General features: G+C 39.5%; 2 long non-coding RNA genes across 3 annotated transcripts in view; both read right to left on the bottom strand.

Annotated features, from left to right (window-relative positions):
* Positions 1 to 23,468, bottom strand: part of LOC115264953 (uncharacterized) — a 480,170-nt gene that overhangs the window by 133,549 nt on the left and 323,153 nt on the right. The gene's annotated exons all lie outside the window — the stretch shown is intronic.
* On the bottom strand, positions 9,192 to 10,313 carry LOC134286999 (uncharacterized). The gene is made up of 3 exons (XR_009996946.1): positions 10,214 to 10,313; positions 10,073 to 10,142; positions 9,192 to 10,007 (listed from the first exon to the last, which is right to left on the bottom strand). It is a non-coding gene; the product is annotated as an uncharacterized LOC134286999 (long non-coding RNA).

Below are 23,468 nucleotides of genomic sequence, written 5' to 3'. Positions count from 1 at the left end.
GTCTATCGAACCCAAGTAACACACATGTTACAGAAGAGTCATGGCAGCGTAGGTTTTAGTTACGCAGAAGTCACTATGACGTACTTCTAGCTAGTAAGATCCAATTAGTTGGATGCTTGTAAGACCCAATTTGTAACAAAAGTGTGTGGCTTGGGAGGACCATAGCCAGACATTTTTACACTGGAACCTCCAGTTAGGTAATGAGTCTGGACAGTGTTAACTGAATGTTTACCTTAATCGATTCATTACTTGATTGAGTTTAGTTTAGAGCCTGTGCATAAACTACGTAGATTTGAACGGGGGATCTGTCCAAAATCTATGATCACAACGAATTTTTATTTTTTTTTCCACGGACGAATGTGTACGGCAGGAGGGAAGTTGGTCTGATTGGTCATCTCAAATGAGTCCACGTACTTTATGGACCACACTTTATAACTCCAATGGATTTTAACATTGCAAAGAAGAGTAATGAGGGTGAGTGGCTAGGATGTTTTGACGAGGGGGGGGGGGGGGGGTCATGAGGGGGTTCAGAGTTATATTAAAAGAATTTTACAGGGTATGGGGTGCTTTTCTGATGCGTTTCAAATCATTCTAGGGCATTCCAGAGCGCTCCAGGAGGTCTCAGAGTTGCTTTAGGGGGCTTCATAGGCTTTCAGGTAAGCTTTATGGGGGCCCAGGAAGGTTTTAGATGCGTTTATGGGCTTTCTAAGAGGTTTCAGAGGGCCTTTTAGGGGCTTGACAGGCTCTCAGGTGAGTTTCCAAGGCGTTTAAAGGGGGTTTCAGTGCCGCTGCAAGGCGTTTCAATGCGATCCAGAAAATGTCAAAGAGGTTTAGGGGGTTTTACGGGTTCTTAAGTAAGTTCTACGTGGGTTTCAGTGGTGTTTCAGAAATGTTTAGGTATTTTAGGGCATTTCAGGACAATTCAGGAGGTTTCAGAGAAATGGTTTTAGAGGACTTGAAGGACATCAGGTGAGCTCCACGGTGATTTCAGAGGCGTTTCATGGGCGTTCATGTGGTTTTAGAGGGACTTCAAGACATTCTACACTGATTTCGCTTGTAGATCCGATGACTTATACGAAAAGGAGCTTTTAGAGATTCGCTGCAATTTGCAGTCTTTATTAAGCAGCTAAAACGCCTTTTGCATCTGCTATCCAACGTTTCGATATTCGTAGGACGGTAGATGCAAGGGCCATTTAAGCTGCTTAATAAACACTGAAGGATCTAAAATTAGCGATACACTCGTCAATAACAGTCGTAGGCAGTAAGTCAGATTTTCAAACAGATATCGATCAGACCACTTAACAGGACGTAGTTGTATGAAGTTGTGCAAGCAGAAATTTCATTCAAACGCACAAGTTATGCATTTAAATCCGATGGCCTAAGCTCAATAAAGTTTAAAGAGAACCTTGAAAAGGCCCCCACCCACTAATCTCTCATCCCTTAACGCACCCCGAAACTTCCCTTACATTGTTTGGCTGCTTCGTTCCTGTAAACCAACTGTATCCCTTATATTAAGTACTCCAATTATTCTGAAAACGATTAAATTTAAATATTGTTTACATTAGGTATATAAGTACCGAAATGGATTTTAACTAATTGATTCTACCTAAATGGAGCTTCCAGTGTAACTGAAATTCACGCAGAAATAAATTTTGTAATTTCACCACTAATTATTCAGTTATATCTCCAAGATATTACACAAATATCTCTCTCGATGTCATTAGCACAAAATTTCAAAAATTTTCAGGATTACTGCTGAAAACTTTTCAGGGTAGTCGGAGTGACTTCTGCACAACAGAAACCTGCGCCACCGTGACTCTTCTGTGACAAGTGTGTTACTTGGGTGGCTCCCTGTGTAAGTGTGGTTGATCTGGCGATAGCGCCACCGTGTATGGACGGTCACACAGTGACAGCAGTCGAGTTACGTCAAACACACAAGGCTACGGTGGCGCTATCTGTTCATTGCATAGCGGCCGTTTTAGTTACTTTAGTGATCCATTCTCGAAACTCTACCAGAATATCCACCAAAACTTTGTTTTAGCAGGACAAAGTACAATGTTGAGATTTGAATTATTAAAAAAAAATCAACGGTGGGAATCGAACCCACGACTCCCAATTCACTAGACGAACGGAAGAATAAAATAAAATATTCGAATAGAGAAATCACGCACAAAAAAAATACGAGTGAGTATAGAATTTGGGCTAATAATTCATAGATTTAATTTGAATACAGTAAGGACCCGATTTTGTCAGCCCCATTTTGCGACAAACATTTTGCTCTCATTATCTTACGGTCACATTTTAAGCAATTTATTAATATTTATCACCAAACTACAGCTGAACATAGAGGGATAAAAAGTTTGAAAAACTGTTTAAATTTTTGAAGAGAGCAAAAAATGTGTTCCGGAAAGGGGCTGACAAAATCGGGTCACTTATGTATATGAAATAATCAAAGTGCGTTAAAAAGTTTCAATTTTGTCAGCTAGCATGATTGGGAGTGTGAGTTGTCTATCACTGTTTAGCATTTCTAACCATTAATCAATAATGATAAAAAATATGCAAATGAACAGATTATTTTTTCATACTATTCAAATACTCATTTGCTAACCTGGTCGGAAACATGATGTTGGTGGCAGCTCGTGGTTGCCGTTGCTGGAACTGCTGCTGGTGGTGGTGGGAGGCTAACGGTGGTGACACTGACACTGGCGGGACAGCAACGTTGTTGAGCAGCGGCACGTAAACAAATAAAAACGGTGTCAACAAATCGCCTAAACGACGTTCGTTCCACCGCTGCTGCTGCTGTCTCACAGTTGGATTACATCTGCCGGGGCATTTCCCCAGTGACTCCATCTGGTGGTAGTATTCGTAGGCCAGTTGCGCCTGCAAGTTGCTGAGTAAAAATTGTTGCTCTTCCTGTTGCCTACCCGGTAGGCGCATGGCGGAACCGTTCCAGCTCATTTCCCGACGGGTTTGGTGTTGTTGTTGCTGTTGGGTGAAATGCGGTGGACCAACCACTGGCACTGTCACCGTCGATGGTGGTTGGCGATGTTGTTGCAGCTGACTGCGAACACGATTCAATTCACTGAACACAACATCGCTGATAAAATTGTTCAACCGATACGATTCGCTACACCGCGGCGGCAACTGTTGTTGACCGCACCGGAACCACGGATACGTAATCACAGGACCACTCGGATAACGGCTCATTATCGGTTTTAGAGATCAGGACACTATCAGGAAAACAGCCAAAAACGCGCACTTATTCTCACGACAGCCCCGCCAGTCAGTAGTCGATGCCAAACTCTTCGCAAGGATAATTTCGAATCCTAACTGGCTCCCCATGCAAGGAGAAAACGCACGGACGTCAACAAAACCAGCAACAAAGGAATGGAAACAGTTTCCTTGAGCTTGTGGTGGGAATACACATTTCCATTCCATGCTGGTGCATATTTTTACTCCGCTTGGGTGGTGTGGCGCAAACGTCCTTGTTTGTGTGCACATTTTCCGTTCTCTACGCTTTTTGCATTTCGCTGGTTCAGAATCGGACAGGTGGTGACGACGATGTGGGTAGGGTGGATCCCAGCATTTCACCAGACCAAAGCCAGACGACAACGACGACCATCCCAAGCCGCGCGCCGGTTGAGTTTGAGTGTATTGGTGGGTATTGGCAGTGCACACAGGACGGTGATGACAACTTTTCCCCGTCCGTATCCCTGTTTTATTCAAGTTCCCCCTATTGAAATGGTGGGACACCCAACTAGCGCCATAAAAATGCACTCTCATCACCATGTCCCAACGCGAGGATATGTACTGCTCTTTTTGTCTTCCTTGGGGTCGTTGAGGGGTACTCGAATGGAATGTCAATATATATTATAACAAATGCAAAGAATAAAATAAAATGATTGCACAAGCACAAATTAGGGTAAATCGCTAATTGTTGCACGACTAAAAACTCACCAATTGTTGTACACTCCATAACAAACGCATGGCATGTGCAACAATTAGCAATTTACCCTAACAAGTTACATTTTTTCAACGAAATTTCATAAATAGAAACTTCAAATTGCTGCAATCTTGAAACTTGGTATATTTCGGCTTTCAGTTACAGAAAAACGTTGATAATTTTAGATCATTGCCTACGTTTCGATACTGTCAGGGCCAGATCTAAGGGGAGGCCGGGGCCCCGAGCCCCACATTTTAAGGACCCTCACAAAAACCTTTTTTGGTTGCTAACATTAAGGACAGACTTACTAGAATCCCAAAATGGCCACCACAATGGCCGACTTTGGTACCTACTCATGATTTTGAAAGCACAAATCTCTTCGTAAACAAAACCAGCGCACCTGAGCGTCTCATTTTAAGCTTATTACAAGTGAGCAAGAACAGAATAATAAAATGCACTGTTGTTTGAAGCAAGGATCGGTATATTCGCCTCACTCCATTCATATTCACTCCTCTTTGCTGAAGCGAATCGAGAAAGATGCAGCAAACGAATAGTCATGATCAAACATGCAACTCCATCACCAGTGGGAAGCGATGCGCAAATTGGTCGGCATGGATATTCGTTGCCATTCGTCGCAGTTTGAATCGCACGCGAATGAATGAATGGCGAATGGTGAAGAATGCTGGTGAGCGATCGAAGCGGCTATTATCATAACTAGAAGAAAATTTTTGCATGTAATGCATACATTTTTAGTGTATTGTTGTTGAACTGCTAGATTAGCAAAGAAAATAATAAACATTTTTGGAAACATCAAAAATTCGTATGCACAATATCACTCACGAATCGCATCACCGCTCGATCGCTTGCGATGCGAATGTGGACGAATGAGTAATTTCCAAGTGTGGCTTCCCACCGTTCGCCGGAGTTTGCTATCGTCGCTGACAAGCAAGCAAGCAAACTAAAGCGACAACCGTTCGCTGCTGACTGTCTTCGCATGTGGAAGAAGATAAAAAGTCGAAATCAGGAACCCTGGTTTGAAGCTTGTTTCTTGAGATTTGTGCGTCTGAAGTTTTGATGTACTGTTTAAGCGGGATTTTAAGACGTTTGTCCTTAATTTTTTTTCATATTGCTAAAGTTCAGTTCAAAAATAAAGGAAAAAAAGTTTTTGCTCATCTCTCCGAGATTGTCCCACATCCGCTTGGGCCCTGGGCCCCCTTTATCCGGGCCTGGTATGATACTGTAGTTGGAATCTTCGCCATCATCAGGGCTCGATTTGAATCAACTTGTTGCTAGGTAGCACAATATTTAGAATGTTTACTGAGGGATTCTTAGCTCTCAATAATCAATCAGTCTGGATTGAACATATTTTTTTGTCCATCAACAACGGTTAAAAACCATTTAAAAAAATCAAAACATGAAAGACTGTTGTCATTCAATTTCATACTTGAATAATAAGCCAAATGATGTACTGACTTGTTAATGCTCTAAATGCTTGCTTTACTCCACTTTTATTCATCCCTTTCCTTTTTGCTGATGCGTGTTTTACAAGAGTTGTAGGGGGATTTGGGGCATAATGGGCCCTAAGCAAAGGAGTTCGTTAGGCCTGTATAACAGAGAAAAAATTAACATAAGTATTATCAGTTGGCTTACCGTGTTGTGGCAATTAATTGCCAGGGAAAATAGGTAGAGAAGCGAAGAGTGAACAGCCGCCTGAACGGCAAGACTTTTCTGTTTTGATTTCATCGCTCGGATGCTGGCAACTGCAGCGAAACAGATTAATCTATCCATCGAAGGTGATGCCTATCTCGCATACCGCATTTGAAAACTATTTATACTGTTGTTTTATTAAGTAGACATTATCAAACTGATGTTCCAAAATGGAACAATTTTCAATAATTCGAGGAATCAATGTTGTTTACACTGTCATCCAAGATATTTGGAAACTTTGGTGAAAATATGTTTGAAGCGAATGTAATACTTATCTTTACTTATGCGGCAATCGTCAAGGTTTGTTGATTTTGTTCATTAGGATACCAGTTTGGCGGTTCGATAAGGTATTTTTGGCTTCACACTATTCGCTTATCTACCTATTTTCTCTGGTAATTGCCAGTGTTCATTTCGCCTAAATCGTTTACAACATTAACATAGGGTAAGAAATCTAGCTTTGAACTACAGTGTATCAAACAATTGTCCGTACAGCAATTTTTTGGTCAACATAATTTTTCATTAAAATGATTATAACTTTTTTATACGTCAATCAAAAACGCTGAAATTTTGACCAATTGGTCGGGGTTCTGCTAAACCGAACTAAAGACCACTTTTTGAAAAAATGAGTTTTCGTAACCATTGGATGAAGAATATGATGATCTACCTTCAGTGTAAAAATCCAGTAATTCTTGCAGTTCTTCGTGGAGTAAATTCAAAATTTCAGTTTGGCAGAACATACAAAAAAAGAAATAGCACCGAGCCAGAGTGAACTGTAAACCATTTCATAGAATCAGCGAAATATTTTAGTATTGATCTAGATGATGGACATTTCAAGTTTTCCTCATCGCCGTCAGATTTCTAACTTCTAACTGACTCATAGTAACAATCTGTGAGAAAATTGAACACGTAATTAGAAATACGGGTGTTGGAGGATTCAATTATATGTCGATGAACTTGATCGCCGTTTTTCCAAATCACATTCAGCCAGAGTGAACCAAATCCACTGCATTTTAAAATCAATTTATTCTCAACAATTCAAAAATCAACTGGGTTTGAATACCTGCGTTATGTCGATACACCTTATACTGATACTTTAACACAGGAGCCGTCATTGAACAACAAGGATAATAAGAATAATAAAGGTTAAAAAAAAATCAAACACTTGGTTCGCTTTGGCTGATCGAAAAATGGCGTTTTCACGAAAACCATCCTTGAGAAGAATGTTTAGAACTTGATTCTGACTTAACGACTGACCTTCAGGTAGGTAAAATGACCTAGAGGTAACGCGCTTGGTTATCACTCAAATGATCCAAGTTCAAATCTTTTTCGTATTTTTGAAATTTGTTTTGTCTTGGTTCACTTTGGCAGAACATTTTCATGGTTTTCTTTGACCAGCATAAATTTGAGGTACACAAATTGCTCCACTTTCACATCTCAGGACTTCAGGACATGCAAGGAAATCATTTGACATAATCACTCTTTCTCTGTGCCTGCACAATGCATGGTCTATAAAAAAAACATGGGTGGCAACTGCTGAGCAATGGGAGGCAACTGGAGGGCTTTCGCCGTTCATATTTCAAACTATTTTGAGACCTCCGTGCTACTATTATACGCGTCCTCTCTGATTCATGTTAAGGATTCAACTTCAGACGATGAAAAATCGAGATTTTTTTTCACAATCCGACTGGTTTTCTCTGAAACAAAGAAACACAGTCAGCCACACTGAACTATATACCATATTCCAATGTTTTTGTTCTGCCAGAGTGAACTGAGTGCAAAGTACTGAGAAATTAAACGTAATTATATCAATGATTTCAAATAATTTACATGTATTCTTCATCTCTGATGGTTAATAAAGGCTTGTGAGTTACATGTGTGCGGAAAAGTTTCAAATTATCTTAGCTGCTGTTTATTTGTGAGTTGTTAAACTTTAAACTTAATTATCTCGGAATAAACTTTTTGGCGCTTAGTTCGGTTTAGCAGAACCCCGGCCAATTATAACTCATATATTAATGCTCCATGAGTAAAATTTTGAGCGAGATCGAAAAAGTTTTCTGAAAGTTATAGAACTTTTAGTAAAACTTTTAAAATTTTTTAATACATTTTTAAAACATTATATCTCAATATGTACTTGATGAAACGTTTTCAATATTTTTCGTGTACAGCTTATACCTAAGGCTTTCATATGCAGCTTCGTTTAAGGTTTTATATTCACTACAAAAAATATGAAAAATTTGTATGTGTTCAGAGTGTCATTTTGTAACCTTCTCCTTAGTTCGAGGTCCAAAAAGCAAGGAAAACTACGGGTTCGGTTACTGGTACTCAGTGACTTAAGCGCCACCTTCTTGCGAAGGGCCACTGGTACGGTTCAAGTCCGGCCAAAAGACTCCTATGTCAGGGCAGGTAGGATTTCCCAAACTCCCCAGTTCACCCTATTGGTAGGAGTCTGATCCGACCTTTGGTTTCCCAAGATGGCAGTGACGCATCTTTGGACATAGGACTCAATCTGAGAAATATGAACATATTCTTCAGTTCTTGAAGACTGCGGTAAGTTTGTGCGCTCTTCGCCATTCGGTTGAAAACCACTGACGAAAACAGGAGGTCGTGGTGAACGAGAAAATCGATTTCCACGATCCCCTTGTGTGACTTGATCCGTTTGAGTCACAAACTCTGATTGTCGATTAGCCGCAGTTGGCAACGCCCCAGTTAGGTTTAACAGGGGGTTTTCAACTTCAGCGATTGGTGAATTTAAAACCAGCAAATCTTCGATAATACTATCACCACTCGAACCGACACTGTCCTCATTTTCCCTAGTTGAAGATAGAAACGCCACGCGACGCGTTTGGTTAGTTGTCCTCGGAATCGTTCCAGTAGGCCTTTGATTTTCTCCGGGATCTGACGCGCGTAACGGTCTGGCCTGCCCTACTTCCGGTCTAGTTAAGCCCGAATGGTTCGAATTCATAGTCGTCTGCATGTATAGTTCATCCTTATTGTCGATCAACTCGTTAAAATATCTTAGCAACATTTCCTTGATGACACTTACTAAAACGTAACGGGTTTCCTCTTCATTAGGGCTTTGAACCTGACACCTCCGAAGTCTGAGAAAATAATGGTACAGACGGGATTTAGAAGTTATGTTAGCCTGATGTATAATCTGCTCTTCGATATCTTTCAAACGATTTTCGATTAATGCACACTCCTCTAAAATTCCTCGCCAAGACAGATAGTCACGATTTTCCTTTTCATCATCTCGCAATGCCGATCGTAGTCGACGCTCATTGTCCTGTCTGATTTCCGAAACCAATAATCCGCGCAAAATCAACTCGTATTCTAGCTCACTTTGCTCTAAATGAGACGCATTCATTCGATACAGGTTGGCCGTAAATTTAGCCATCGTACCACTTAGTTGGTCTTCACTGCTCTCTCTTCAAAAAAAAAAATCTTCCAACGAAGTTAATTGTAAAAATATCCTATATCAAAAAACCAAAAAAAATTGAATATATTCCTATTAATTTTCCAGGCCCCACGTTGGGCGCCAAAATGTAACCTTCTCCTTAGTTCGAGGTCCAAAAAGCAAGGAAAACTACGGGTTCGGTTACTGGTACTCAGTGACTTAAGCGCCACCTTCTTGCGAAGGGCCACTGGTACGGTTCAAGTCCGGCCAAAAGACTCCTATGTCAGGGCAGGTAGGATTTCCCAAACTCCCCAGTTCACTTCACCAATCAATCTCTAACTCAAAGAACAATTACAATACCGGAGACCCAACTTCTTACCTTAAAACTCAAATAAATTCACTTATACCAATAGCAAAAACCACTTAAATTTACTCTTACCTTTTCTAACGAAATTCGAGCACTTTATGGAGACGCACGGTCACTAGTGAAAGTATAACGAAAGAAATCAAGAAACGAACCCCAAAACTAATTCTAAAACTATTCCCAAACTACAGAGTAAAAAAAATGCAAATTCAATTCTAATTCAAGGATTTAATAGGCGAAAGAGTGTAAAACAAAAACTTTAAAGGACTACGAACTAACTTTTACTTTGTGCTATTTACAATATTTACAGGGATTTTCTTCGAGCTCATGAGTGCAAAATCTAACGGGCTTACTTGAGGGCCAGCTGGCATATGGTTCCACCGTAGGAAGGTCACACAGGGCGTCGACGCACTCGTTGTTCGGTCCTGGTTCCAATCGTCGTGTCTAGCGTGGCCGCACAGCGGATTCGACGGGACTATATAGGCCCCGGAATCGGAATGGGTGTGGATAGGCTGCTTGCCACCTAGCGACGACCGAGTGTCCTGACGGTACGGACTCGGATTCCTGCCCAAACACCCACGTTGAATGGGATTTGGCACCTGTTCAACGTAACTATTGTAATGCCCAAGCACTCGCACATTTTCAAATAAAAAAAATAGCTTACCGTATATCCAACCGATTTTTGCTCGACACTCTTTTTTACTTAAATGAACCACAAACCGAAAACGAAATAGCTATACGTAGTCAGGGAAAGTATTACAATTAGTCACAACTTATTTTGCAAACACTATGTAGTTATACATACTTCACCGTTCAAAAATGCTATCACCCGCGAGTAACTTTGGCTTAAACACCTTTAAAATTGATCTAAACTGATCTTCACTCGCCAACGGTTTCCACAAGAGTAACTCACGCCATGTCTGAACTAGCAGATTATTAAAATTGAATGTACATCGGGTTTCTTTCCACAGAATGTCAGATTTCATGCTATATTATCATATGCAGAAAGTTTTAAAATATTTCATCGGGGAAATTTTGATTTTTTCATCTTTTTAGCTGTTTTTCAAATTTGCATGAAATTCTCATTTCGGCCAATTTCTCTCCCATACAAAATGTATGAAAAAATTTTCACCGATAGAATATTTTAAAACCTTCTGCAAATAAAAATATAGCTCGAATTGAGATGTTTGGTGAAGAGAAACCCGATGTACATTCAATTTTTATAATCTGCTGGTTCAGACATAGCGTGTAACTCCAATTTCGTTTTGAGTATAAGTCAAAGCCCCAAAGTCGACCCACTGCTATTGTTTTCGTCTTTTGAATTTTGATTGGCTGAAAGTTGGTTTCCGGTTTTTCTTTTATTGATTTCTCTGAATTCTGATTGGTTGGAAAAGGTATCCGGTGAAAATGGTATCCGGTCAGGAATTTTCAAATCAATCGAGCAGCTAGTCGAGCATCGCTGCTGGATTATCGATTATGCGCCCTTGAATATGCAACCCGATTAATTCGACTCAGACTGGTTCTAATAATGACACACAGAGCTCACCACCGGCTAAAACGATAAAATCAACATACAACCTAGCATACAAGCAACATAGTGAAGGCTGGTATGCAGCTACAAACTTGAACGAACATATTAAAAACTTGTGTGTAATTTCTTTATTAATATTAAATATAAAAAACTATGTAACAATTACATTCGTTACAATTTGGAAATTCAACATATTTTGATCAATAAAAGTGCCAAGTGTTTTCAACTTTTTTAAATTCTCCTCATGATATATTTATATACAGGACCTACTAAAATACATATGAAGAGTAGGTCCTATGGATTTTTCGTTCAGTTAATGCACTTTTATTGGTGGAAAACGTTTGGCAGATTATATGTGCAAAATATGGTAAATTTTAAAACATCGTCAACTACATACGCACATTTTTCATATTTTTTGAAGTGAATATAAAACCCCAAACATGGCTGCATATGAAAGCCTTAGGTATAAGATGTAACACAAAAAAAAATGAAAAAAATTCATCGAGTACTTATTGAGATATAATGTTTTAAAAATGTGTTCAAACATCTTATAAGTTTTACTAAAAGTTCTATAACTTTCAGAAAACTTATTCGATCTTGCTCAAAATTTCACTAATGGAGCTTTAATATATGATTCATGATTGGTCAAAATTTCAGCGTTTTTGATTGACGCATAAAAAAGTTATTAACATTTGAATGAAAAATTATTTTGACATAAAATTTGCTGTACGGACAATTGTTTGATACACTGTAGTCAAATTGTATTCTTAATTTGAACCATTTCGAAATTCATTAAAATGACACACTTTTTGGGCAAATATTGTTCCAAAAAGTTGGTAAATGGCATTCCGTAATATCATCTGGTAGCATTGACTTTAAAAGCATTGAATGAGCGTAATTGAAAAATCACTGTGATTTCACCCATTACCCCCACCCCCACAGAGGAAGCACTTTTTCGGTACACTCGAACAACTCACGCATTGTATCACACACAATAAGTGAATACGTCAATCGTAGAATCGACCAACCGAATAATATTCCACATTATTTCAGGTCAAACATGTCTAAAGGTCCTATCTGCAGAAGAGAGGCTCTCTTTGGTTTCCCTCTCTTTCGTTAATATATCAGCTGTTTATTTGTATTATGATTGTCTCCTTGCATTGAACGATGGTCAAAACAATCGTCGTTTGATTTGTACTGCAAAAATAGTTGAAAAGTGTACCGTTACATTGCAATAATTGAAAGAGAAAGTGAACAAAGAGAGCCTCTCAAATGCAGATAGGACCTATTGAAATGTTTGGCCTGATTTGTCATAAAAATAGCAAATTTACGTAATTATTTACTTGGAGAATTGTATCTTGAATTGAATCATTAGTAATCTAGATTTGAACTAGTGAATGGGGGCGAGCTTCCAGTGTTGGCCTGCCGACTGCGCTAGTGATTACTTTGTTTACTCTTGAGAGGTGGAAAATTCCAAATTTAGTTTCCAAAAGTCCTGAAGAATTTAGAACATTCTGAGTTGAAATTCAACTGCCTAATAAAAAATAGTTATGAGAATTAGCATAAAACATATTTCAAATTCAATGATATTTTGGTTACTTTGGATGAATAGAAATGGCACCTCTGAAAAATAGAACAATGACTTGTTCCTTTACACTTGCATTAAAAGTTTAACATAAAAGTACACGGTTTCACCAAAAACAAGGGTGTCCATTTCGCCCCGGGTGTCCATTATGCCACAACCACCCCTACCAACAGTGCGTCCTAAACGAACCACATAACCTCCTCATTACCTCCACAAATGAAAAAGTTCGAAGAAAGCAATCAAGTCGATTTCATCAACTGCCGGTTGACAATGGAGCAGATCTTTACCGTACGAAAAATCTTCAAGGAATTCCATCAATACAAGGTCTCGACGAATCACTTGTTCATCGACTTCAAGGCGTAATACGACAATATCCACCGAAATAATGGACAAACACGGTGTTTCTGTTAAGCAGATCGACTGATCAAAGCAACGTTAGGCGGTGTGCACAACTGCGTAAGGGATTCGGGTGAACTATCTAGTTCATTCGAATGTCGCTGGAGACTGCGACAAGGTGACGAGTAGAAGGTATCAGGTATCAGTAGGTCGGCGATCAGCACCTGAACGGCGTTAAGAACGTAGGTACGGGAGCCCACGGCAGCGGAGGAAACGACGGCGCCAGTGCAGCGGAGGACGGAAATGAACCAACTCCCACGGTGAGGCAAGTTAAGGATGCCATTCACCAGCTCAAAACCAACAAAGCAGCTGGTAAGGATGGTATCGCAGCTGAACTCATCAAGATGGGCCCAGAAAAGTTGGCCACCTGTCTGCATCGGCTGATAGCCAGGATCTGGGAAACCGAACAGCTACCGAAGGAGTGGAAGGAAGGGGTAATCTGCTCCATTCACAACAAAGGCGACCATTTGGAATGTGAGAACTTCAGGGCGATCACCATTTTGAATGCTGCCAACAAAGTGCTATCCCAGATCAACTTCCGTCGCCTGTCACCTAAAACGAATGAGTTCGTGGGAAGTTATCAAGCCGGCTTCATCGACGGCCGGTCGACAACGGACCAGATCTTTACTGTACGGCAAATCTTCCAGAAATGCCGTGAATATCAGGTCCCAACGCATCACCTGTTCATCGACTTCAAAGCGGCATACGACAGTATCGACAACCCAGAGAGCTATGGAAAATCATGGACGAAAACGGCTTTCCTGGGAAGCTGACTAGACTGGTTAAAGCAACGATGGACGGTGTGCAAAGCTGCGTAGGGGTTTCGGGTGAACTATCCAGTTCATTCGAATCTCGCCGGGGACTGAGACAAGGTGATGTACTCTCATGCCTGCTCTTCAACATCGCTCTGGAAGGTGTGATGCGACGAGCCGGGCTCAACAGCCGGGGAGCGATTTTCACAAAATCTGGTCAATTTGCGTGCTTTGCGGACGACATGAACATTATTGCCAGAACATTTGCAAAGGTGGCAGAGCTGTACACCCTCCTGAAACGCGAAGCAGCAAAGGTTGGACTGGTGGTGAATGCCTAAAATAACAAAGTACAGGGTATGTCCAAAATGTTTGGGATAGGCAACTTTTTTTCTCCCACAAAAAAGTTCAACATGCTATAACTTTTCATAGAGCGCATCAAAAAATCACAACTGTTGACTGTTTGTCAACCTATTATATGTGCATCATTGGTACAAATTTGGGCTCGATTGATTAATATTTCGCAAAGTTAGAACCGTTCGGGTAAAACACTATTTTTAGACAACTCATGCGAACCGAATTGAATGGAATTTTGAACGTACACACACTAACAATATGTAAATGCTTCACAAACTATTAAAGCATAGATACTTTTTAAACGTCGAAAAAAGTTATCATGAATTGACAATTTTTTGATTTTTCTCGAAAAATGTATTTTTTTACATTAATGTCAATAAATTTTAGTGTTGATATCCAAAGATTTTCCACTTCTGTCATCAAATTATCTCTAATCAGATATATTAGAGCCTATTTAGATTGAAGGAAGAACACATTCAATATTGTTTGTGTGGTATTGTAAATTTGAATTATTTTCCTCTATATTGGTAAAAATTTCAACCCGGTATAACTTAATTCGCCGTGGAAAAATATTACATTTTATAATGTCGTATTAAGTATCAATATATTGTTGATAAACGTTAAAAAATTCATTCAATTCGGTTCACTGGTTTCCGAGATGTGACAGTTCAAAAAATAGTTGCCTAAAAAATAGTGTTTTACTCGAACGGTTCTAACTTCGCTAAAAATTAATCAATCGAGCCCAAATTTGTACCAATGATGCACATATAATAGGTTGACAAACAGTCAAAATTTGAGATTTTTTGATGCACTCTATGAAAAGTTACAGCATATTGATTTTTTGTGGGAGAAAAAAAGTTGCCTATCCCAAACATTTTAGCCATCCCCTGTACATGTTTGTAGGCGGAACCGAACACGACCAGATCCGTCTGGGTAGTAATGTTACGATAGACGGGGATACTTTCGAGGTGGTGGAGGAATTCGTCTACCTCGGATCCTTACTGACGGCCGAAAATAACGTGAGCCGTGAAATTCGGAGGCGCAAGTCGGGTCTACTACGGGCTCCAGAAGAAACTGCGGTCGAAAAAGATTCACCCACGCACCAAATGCACCATTTACAAAACGCTAATAAGACCTGTGGTCCTCTACGGACACGAGACATTGACCATGCTCGAGAAGGACCTGCAAGCAATCGGTGTGCAGGAGAACGGTGTATGGCGGAGAAGAATGAACCACGAGCTCGCTGAACTTTACGGCGAACCCAGCATCCAGAAGGTGGCCAAAGCCGGAAGGATACGATGGGCAGGGCATGTTGCAAGAATGCTGGATAACCACCCTGCAAAGCTGGCGTTTGCAACTGATCCGGTTGGCACAAGAAGGCGTGGAGCGCAGAGAGCACGATGGGCGGACCAGGTGGAGCGTGACCTGGCGAGCATTGGGCGCGATCGAGAATGGACAGCGGCAGCCACAAACCGAGTATTGTGGCGTACTATTGTTGATTATGTCTTGTCTTAAATGTGATGTTGAACAAATAAATGTATGTATTGTATGTAATAGACGTATTGCCTGTTGAGATTTCCAACAGAAACATCAATTGTGATGACACATACATCTTTGGTGGTTATTTCTTAGATGAGTGTAGCAACGATTGCGTTGATGACAAGCACACAGGCTCGCAGCATGACACGCGAGTTTGCCATTTCATTTTTACTGAAAGTAGCAAACACCGGGTTCCAGGGAATCAAAATTTAACCATCGCGCAACAATAACGACAATGTCGCAACCTGAATTTGTTGCGACATACTACCTAATGCGACATAGGTTTGTCCCAACTTGAAAAAAATGGGATAAAGATCATGCAGCACGAGTTTAGAGATTTTTAAGCCTTGCATTGTGATTTTCGAGCGGTAACTTCGAATCAGTAAACACTGCAACGCTGCTGAAGATGTATCATCAAAAAGTTTCAATTTTGGGTTGGTAATAATTGATTATTCACGAGTTGAAAAGTACGCAACAAATTCAGCTTCCGTTTTGTCTGCAACAAAAATTTTCGGGATCATGTCATTATCTGTTACCAGTTGGGATGAAGAGTAATCGCTGCGCCTTCTTTGTTGCTTGTTTTGTGCCTCTTTTGTCTGACAATTCTCTTCACTGTCACAAGGTTTCCTAGATTGGGCGTTGGGCGGTGTGCACAACTGCGTAAGGGTTTCGGGTGAATTGTCCATCATGTTCATTCGAATCTCGCTGAGAATTGCGACAAAGTGGCGGTGCACACTGCTCATGCCTACTCTTCAACATCGCTCTGGAAGGTGTGGTGTCACGAGTCTACATAGCTCAATAGCCAATGGTTTTTTACAAGATCCGGTCAATTTGTGTGCTTTGCGAATGACTTGGGCAGTATCGGCAGAATATTTGGAACAGTTTGTACACCCATATGAAACGCGAATGAATGCGTCAAAAATAAATTAATCTGTGAAACGCTTGTGGATGCTATCGACTGTTAATTCTTGAACTATTTTTTCGGCTTTTTTTGGCCTTGCCGTCTTCAGTGTAAATCAAAACGACATATATTGTCTATGCCCGACGTTTCAATGGTCTATGGCATCCTTTTCACTGAAAATGTAAACTCGTTTTGTATATTGCCATTTGGCGGACCCCTCGTCATGCCGGGCACCCCACACAAACACACTGAAATGCGACAACCCAGGAACGAGTCTGGAAAGCTTTGCACCGGAAGTGCAAGTCTGGCAGCACAAAGAGGAAGAAATCCAGACGAAAACCAAGTCTGCCAACAGACAGACGGACGAACGGACGTCTACGACTCTGAGAGGACGAAAACGACGACAACAAAGCGTGGAAATTTTGTCCGTGTTTTTCCTCGGGAAGGGAAACAAAGATGCTTCGCTTCGCAAAGACGCGGTGGCAGACAACCGCTCGATAGTGCTGCGGCTGCTGCTGATGATGGTGGACGGTGGATGAAAATGCTGACGACGGACGGCAGCCAACCAACCAGTCAGTGCAGTGTCATTCACACGAGTGAACTCTCCTGCTCTCTCGCTTCGACGGGTTCTTTGTGTTCCGGGAAGAAGCGTGGAGCACGCGTTTCTGGAGCAAACGCTTTGTTTGGCTTTTCCGATTAGCTGGAGGAAACGATCGGGAGTATTTCTTGGAGAAAACAGTTGGAATTGAGATTTTTTTTGACAGCACCAATAAGTATATGTCGCATCAAAAATAAAACGAAAGTCATGTGGTTGTGGTATACTACAAGATTCCATATATATCCAGCTTTCGTAACATACAGTCAGGTTTTTCACGCGGAGGATACACTCCCGTTCAAAAGTTTGGGGTCACCCCCTCAAAAACATGTCATTTTTTTAGGCCCATATCTCCGCCAATTTGCGTCCGATTTCAAAACCCTAGGTTTCATTCAAAAGATAATAAGTCAAAGAAACTTTGAACATGATTTAAAAGAAACTTTTTCAAAAAAAATTGTATGTAAACTTAACCCAAAGTTGCCAAATTTTCTAAAAAATAAATATAAACTTACGGCAGTGTCGCTGGAAGTTGGGTCGACCAAATTTTAAGATGAGAGCGGTAATATGACCCATTTTCTATTAGCTTTCAACTGCTTTTTACAGAACTTAGCTAAAAAATCTAGAAAAAAAAAGTTATCAAGTAAATTAATCCTTGATGTCATCGACCAAAAGTTTGGGGTCACTATCGTAAAACATGGAAAAGTGATTTGTTGATATCTTTGTCATCTTTCATTCAATTTTAATTCTTCTTGGCTTATTTGAAACAAAATGAATGATACTTACTGCATAGACATTGAACCACACATATTTGTTGAAATTAACATACTAAAACTTAACGTAAAGTTGCCTCATTTTTTGAAGCGAGGTAAAATGTGCTAACTTTACATAACATTTTTATATACAAAAATCGTTAAATACGTTAAGTTGAAGACATCAAACGTAAATTTAGTTAATTATCTTTGAAATGAGCCAAAAATAATTAAAATTGAACTATAGATGACGAAGATATCACCAAATCACTTTTCCATGTTTTACGAAAGTGACCCCAAACTTTTGGCCGATACATCATATTGAGGGGGGACCCCAAACTTTTGGTCGATGACATCAAGAATTAATTTACTTGATAACTTTTTTTCTAGATTTTTTAGCTAAGTTCTGTAAAAAGCAGTTAAAAGCTAATAGAAAATGGGTCATATTACCGCTCTCATCTTAAAATTTGGTCGACCCAACTTCCAGCGACACTTTCGTAAGTTTATAATCATTTTTTAGAAAATTTGACAACTTTGGATTAAGTTTACATACAAAATTTTTTGAAAAAGTTTCTTTTAAATCATGTTCAAAGTTTCTTTGACTTATTATCTTTTGAATGAAACCTAGGGTTTTGAAATCGGACGCAAATTGGCGGAGATATGGGCCTAAAAAAATGACATGTTTTTGAGGGGGTGACCCCAAACTTTTGAACGGGAGTGTACATATAGCGTAAAAAAAATTCGAAAAACCGCGTAAAAAAAGTATTTCCATTTCTCGACGAATCATGCAAAATAAGACGATGAAGAAAATGTATGGAGTTTTCATTTACGCGGCCGCGTAGTTGCTGAAACAAGATGGCGTTGCTAGGAACTAGTGATTTCCAGCTAACCCCCAAACATTTTGCGAGGATTTCATTCAAATGATCCACCACTTTCACATCAATAATTAACCCAGAGGTTTATCTGAGAATTGTATAGGAAATATTAATTTTTTCGAATGATCTTTCAAAGATCCCTCAAGATCCTTTAAGAATTCCCACCCGAGATTCCTCCAGAACATCCACAACTCATCGTCAGAGATTTCTGTTAAAATATTCCTGCTGGAGTTTTCTTAGAGATTCATCCAGATAATCTCTCAGACTTCGTAATTCATGCCTCTATAGGTTCCTCAAGAAGTTCTTCCAGGAATTACTCAAGATATTCCTCCATGGGATTTTTCAGAAAGTTATCCCAGAATTCTTCATGAGGTTCATCCAAAAGCTCGCCCATAGGATCTTTCAGGATTTACTCAAGATATTCCACCGACGATTTCTCTAGTGATTTCTCCGGAAGCTTTTGAAAGCTTCTTCTGGAAATTCATCTTAGGGTGCCTGTTGTAGTTGTTTCAGGGTGTCCTTTAAGAATATTCCCAAAAATTCATCTGAAATTCCTCCTTCAACCTTTCAACAACAAATCTTACAAGAATTACCTAAAAATATCTTGTAGGGATTCTTTCAGACAAATCTTCGAACAATTTCCTAAAGAATTTCTCCTTAGGTTCTTCCAGAAACTATTTTAAAGATTCCACAACTAATGCCATTATTGGTTTTATGCCAAATGACATTATGCCAAAACGGCATTATGCCAAATGGCATTATGCCAAATGGAATACAGCCCCGAGATAAACTAGCCCTGGGCTAAAAATGATAAACATTAAAAAATGCATTTGGCTTATCCTATCTATCAAATTTATAGAAAACTTTCTGGAGGAATCTCAAGAGGAACTCACAGGTATTCTTAGAAAACGAAGAGCAAATATGGTGGAGTTTTTGGAGAAATCTTTGAACGACTTCCTAAAAGAATTATAGGAAGACTTTTTGAAAGCATCTTTGAAGGAACAACAGAAAGAATCCCTGGAAAAACTCACGAAAAACGTCGAGATTGTATATCTAATGGATTTTTTTGAATAATTCTTGGAGGAACTTCAGAAAAAAATTATAGACAGGGATCTGAAAGCATTTTCGGAAGAATATTTGGAGTAATTCCTGGAAGAACTGATTAATATATTCCCAAATGAAGCTTTAGATGAATTAGTAGAGGAATTATTATTAAACTCATGGATGTATCTGTGAGTTCCTAGAAGGTTTTCTGTAGGAATCCTGACAGTAGTTCTGGAGGAACTCCTTGTGGAATCGTCGAAAGACTTTGTAGTGTATTTTCAAGGGAAATTGCTGGAGGAATTACAGTCATTGCACAATTATGGGTCACTCTGTCACAATTAGTAGTCAGTCAGTTCATTCAAATGGAATTGACCCATAATTGTGGGTGACCCATGATTGTGCTATGACTGTACTGTAAGAATTTTGAATGTTTTGAAGAATTTCAGAGGATTTTTTTAATTATTTATATCAGAATTCTTTTCAGGAATTTCCTGAAGAACATCTGGAGAAATTCCTAACACAGTTTATGATTAAAACTGTAAGAATTCTGCGAGGAATCTCTGGAGGAGTTCCTGAGCAAATCTTTGGAATAATTAGTAGAAAATACTTTGATAATGAGCCTGGGCTTGTTAGTTGACTACCTGTAAGTTAAAGAAAGACGTGTTAAGTACTGTTGCTTTCAGTTTCAATTAAGTATTTGCACTCTATGACAGATACGTATTTTGACCTCATCTGTAAGGTCGTCTGCAGTGCCCCTACTAGACTCGAGCCCTGTGTAATTGTTACGAACAGTACTTAACTCGACTTTCCTTTGCTTAGAAAGGGGGAATCCTAAGCAAAATTTCTGGCAGAATAGTCGTGAAGTTCTGGAATCCTCTAGCAGAGTTCAACTTTGGGATGTTTTTTGAGGGTTGTCTGATTGGATCAAATGAGAAATTCCCAGATAAATTCCTGGAGGAATATGTGGTGGATCTTCAGGACAAAATGCCAGAAAGAATATCTGGAAAAAAAAAATCCTAAAACAAACCTTGAATTGAGGAAAAAAATCTTTCACAACCACCACTAGAGAAATTATGCACCTATTTCTGGAGGAGGAATTTTTGGAAGAATCACTGAAAGAGTCCTTGAAAGAATTCCGGAAGGAATCTTGAGCTTCCCTAGAGGATCTTTCGAATAATATTCTCGCAGAATGTTTGGCGGACTGCTGGAATCACTGGTGAAATCCTTGAAATAATAATTCCTGGCAATGCTATTTTGTTTGTTAAATGCCCGATACGGAATAGTCCTTAACCAAACGGGAATCGAACCTGTCATCCTTATCATGCTCTTTCTGAACTCCCGCGAACTCTGAACTCTGAGCCCCATTCACTCCTTATACATATGTATGCTAACTGTCACTTGACTCCAATGAAAATAATCCAGGAAAACCCCTTGAAGAAGCCCTGAAGGAACACTTGAAGGAACTCCGGAGATTGATTCTCTTAGACAAAATGCATCAGGAATCCTTAAAAGAATTCCGGAAGTATTTTTTAGAATAATTCTGCAGGGAAACCCTTGAAGAATTCCTGGAGAAGTCTCTGGAAGAATCTCAAAGATTATGGGAGCCAATTTCGGCCAATTCTTGGACAAATTTCAAGAGAAATCGAATTCCTGGAAGAATTTCCAGAGGGACACTTTGAAGATTTCCGGGAAGACATTTTAGAAAAAAAAAATCGGAAAAAAACTAAGGTAACTTCTTTTTAGGATTCCAGGAATAATTCCTAGAAAAACTCGAAAGAAGTTCTTGTAATAATTCCGTTTAGGTATAGGACCATGAAATCGTTTTGAAGTTTTGGGAAAAAATATCTTAAAGAATCCTTGCGAGAATTCCAGTATTGATCCATGGAAAGACATCGAAAGGAAACCTTGGAAGGATTCCAGAAATAGTTACTATGAAAATTGCGAGAGAAATCACAAGAAAAATTTCTTGAAAGATTTCTGGCAGAATTACGAAGAGAGTTTCTTTACAACGTTCAGGAAAAAGCTAATGAAAGAATTCTGGGCGGAATCCCTGTTTCCCTATTTCCGGGACCAATATCCAAATGAAATCCAAAAGAAATCTCAGAAAAATATTCTGAAGAAAGTCCTGGAACAATTTCGCAAGCCATGAAAGACCTTAGAAATCAATGATAAAGGCCCCATTAGACATGACAAATATTTGGCCAAACAAGCCCAACAAATGACCAACACAACGTGAATCATAGCAACCTTGGACGAATGTCGGGCTTCAATGGCAAATATTTGTCATAATGGCAAACAGTCTAATGGCACCTTAAGAAACATCCCTGGAAGAATTTCACAAATTAAAATTTCTGTTAAAATTCCGTAAGATTCCAGTATGCAATTCTGGAAACTACGAAAAAAAATCCTTGGAGAATTCCGGAACGATTCTATGTAAGAAATTCAAAAGGAATGCTTGAAAGATTTCTCTGAACAAACCTTCCAAGAATTCCGGGAAAAATCTCTGAAAGAACACTTGCAGGAACTCCGAAAAGATTTCTGCGAATAAAATGCCTTAAAGCATTTCGAGAGAAATTCTTGAAAGAATTCCAGAAGAAATCCATGGAATCTAAATTCTTTAAGAAATATTGTAAGAATTCTAAAGTTTCTAAAAACAATTTTTGGAGAAATCGCTACACAAATACCAGAAAAAATCCTTTAGAAAGAAATAAATAATAGTTTTCCCGGATGAAATCCCTAGGAGAAGGTGAGAAAGTGGAATTCTTGGAAAATTCCCGAATATAAATCCTTGAATAATTTCGGTAGGAGTTCCTAGGAAAAAAAAAATCCATGAGAAATTCTTGAAGAAACCCAGAAATAATTTTTATAAAACATTCTTGGATAAACCCGGGTGGAACATCAGGTTTAAATCTCAAGAATAAAGTCCTTGAGGAATCTCTAGAAGAATTCCGGAAGGCATTCCTGACAAATTCCTAGAAAGAATTTTTGAAGAATTCTCAAATTTAAGGGAAAATAAACTTCTGAAAAGTACCGAGAAGAATCCTGCTAAGATTTCCATGTACAATCTCTGAAAAAATCGGAGACAAATGCCTAAACAAATGCCGGGATAAGTCTAGTTTAGTCTAGTATCTGGAATAGTTTCAGGGAGAATTCCTGACAGGATACCTGAAAGATTTCCGGAGAAAAACTTAAGAAAAATGCAAAAAAAATAATGCTAAGAAAGCCCTTTTAAGGATTCAAGGAAGATTTCTGGAAGATCCCGGAACAAGTCCTTGGGATAGCTCCGGAATAAAAACCTAGAAGAATTTCACTAGAAATGGCTTTGAGAATTCCGAATGCCTGAAAAATTGACTGAAATAGCACTTAAAAACACATCTTCTTCTTTGTGGCTCTACTTCCCCACTGGGACTAGGCCTGCCTCGTTTCAACTTGTTGTTCTTTGAGCATTCCCACAGTTATTAATTGAAGGGCTTTCTTTGCCTGCCATTGCATGAATTTGTATATTGTGAGGCAAGTACAATGATACATTATGCCCAGGGAGTCGAGAAAATTTCCCCGACCAGAACGGAAATCGAACGCGCCGTCTCCGGATTGGCGATCCATAGCCTCAACCACTAGGGTAACTAGAGACCCTGTGGTGACGAGCGTCTTACTCATTCACTTTCATACAAGGCATTCGCGCGCATACGCGCACCTGCGTGAAGCCTTTGTAGCCTTCCCACTCTGCGCAGCACAACAG

The sequence above is a fragment of the Aedes albopictus genome, chromosome 2 (genome assembly GCF_035046485.1).
Source record: "Aedes albopictus strain Foshan chromosome 2, AalbF5, whole genome shotgun sequence".
Lineage (NCBI taxonomy): Eukaryota > Metazoa > Arthropoda > Insecta > Diptera > Culicidae > Aedes > Aedes albopictus.
This window is presented reverse-complemented; position numbering and strand designations above follow the sequence as displayed.